General features: G+C 33.8%; 1 non-coding gene across 1 annotated transcript; it reads right to left on the reverse strand.

The window, feature by feature from the left end:
• Positions 1-1,581: 1,581 nt before the first annotated feature.
• LOC136390323 (U6 spliceosomal RNA) lies at positions 1,582-1,684 on the reverse strand. The gene has a single exon (XR_010748731.1). It is a non-coding gene; the product is annotated as a U6 spliceosomal RNA (small nuclear RNA).
• Between the last annotated feature and the right edge of the window lie 513 nt (positions 1,685-2,197).

Below are 2,197 nucleotides of genomic sequence, written 5' to 3' on the forward strand. Positions count from 1 at the left end.
GATTTCTGGTTTTATTCTTTTGCTATCTGTAATAAACTCTCTCCTACGTAAAAGCTCCTGAAAGTCCCAAATACCAGATTCCTAGAGAGTTGACAATCTAGGGGAAATAAAATGATACACATTGTGGTTTAAACTTGTATTTTCCCAATTAATAATTGTTTTGAGATTCTTTCCATATATCTATTTAATGAATATGTTTTCTCATATGTAGGATGTATTTTGGTGATTTTTTTGCGCTCTTTTTATGCTGCATTGTATTCTTGCTCATGAAAATTATGCTCTGTTCTACCCTATTATCTTAAGGGTGTACCCCATCATGACCTAGTTATACTGCAGTGAGATCCTTCAGCGTACCACACCAGAAGCCAGTAGAAATAGGTTTGACTGTATAAAGAACAACAGAAAAGATTGTAAGTTCAGAATTAGAGAGATTTTTCAATTTTAATGCCCAAATTTCACATAAAAATCAAACCCTAAGTGAGGATAAATAAATAAATAAATCAATAAAATTAGGACCGAAGGGCTAGTTGGGACTTCCAGGAGCTTTTACTTAGGAGAGAGTTTATTACAGATAGCAAAAGAATAAAACCAGAAATCAAGATGAGTCAAACGCTCAAAGGGAATCCCAAATCTCAGAAGTTTAAAAGGGCTTTCAAAAATTATCAAATGGGAGACTTAAAGCAAGTATGAAAGTCAGAGTCTTTTGACAAGGATCAGTGCAAGGACACAAATAATTGTGAGCTAGTCTCAGAGTAAATGGGAAGGTGCAAGGACATGTCCTAGAAATCAATGCTCTCATCAGAGATTTGTTCTTATGCTATTGCCAGAACAAGGTGAATAAACTGGACAACTGATATTAAAGGGCCCAAGAAATGATGAGTATCGTACTATATATAATCTGCCTAAGGTTTCCGTGGCTTATTCAGAGCCAAGACAGGACTCAGATTAACTCATTATAAATCCGTCATTCTTTGGTCCTCAGGGAAAACAAAAGGTAGATTTGCCAGAAAGTTTTGCCCGTTCCCAGGGGATTCATATAATGTTTAATTATAGGGGAAAGCTGGAGAGGTAAATAGAGTTTAAAAAATTCTTAGCCAACACACATGGCAATTACACTCAGGTTGAGAATTTGGTGAATTGGGGACAAGGTTTGGAATGCGTGTGGAGTAAACAATCTGGACAAGGAAATAAGAGGTGGCAGCACAGTAGTAGTTGCAATTTCAACAAAAATACAAGACCTGAATCCAAGTCTGACCCACTTGGTGATATTAAACAAAAATCTCAAAGTGCTATTCATTTTATGTAATCTGTAATTTTTAATCCCATAAACTAAAATAAAGAGAAATCCCTATGGTCTCTATCTCTGACAACCATTCTTGCCCTAGAAAATAGCAACCAAACTTGAGGTCCTTCTTTTCTATTTAGTGTGAAACAGGAAGTAAACATCTATATAATTTATCAGGCATCATGAATCTAAATCTGACCATGTCAATTTGTGGTTATTGCTCTTAAACTTTCAACCTGGCTATCATTAACATCATCATCATTTTTTTTTTTTTGCCATTTCAATTATTATTTTTTTGAAAGATGGACCGTTTCACAAACTTGTGTGTCATCCTTGTGTGGAGGCCACGCTAATCTCCTACTGTTCCAATTTCAGTATCTGTGCTGCTGAAGTGAGCACCTGGATATTATTGATATTGTGTTTTCATCTTAAACTTTGTTACCAAAACAAGCATAATTTATATATTTTTCCAATCCATCAGAATTACACAGACAAAAATCACAATCCGCTTTCGTCTTAGTTATAGTATTACTGAGGAAACAGCAGATGCATTTAGTCTGTTTTGGTTGCTATGCTGCCCAGTCATGCCTGTTTGCATTAAGCCACTAACCTAGAATATAAGATGGAGTTGATTTTTGTTTATAATGTATAATCCTTAGATGGTAGTCAATATTTTTTAAAAAGTTCTATTTCATATTTTAGTTCTTTTTCTCATTATGTTTACAAGAGAATATGGGCAGTTAGATAAGATGTAATACTACTTTTAAAATTAATTTCAATAAAAACAGTAAGAATAAATGAGAGAAATATACAGAAAAAAACAGCTTAGTATTGGCTGTTTAAACTTATACTGTATTCGTGTTCAAATTTCTAATACAATACAAAGAGTTATTTAACAGATCTCTTTTTCTA

The sequence above is a fragment of the Saccopteryx leptura genome, chromosome 1 (genome assembly GCF_036850995.1).
Source record: "Saccopteryx leptura isolate mSacLep1 chromosome 1, mSacLep1_pri_phased_curated, whole genome shotgun sequence".
Lineage (NCBI taxonomy): Eukaryota > Metazoa > Chordata > Mammalia > Chiroptera > Emballonuridae > Saccopteryx > Saccopteryx leptura.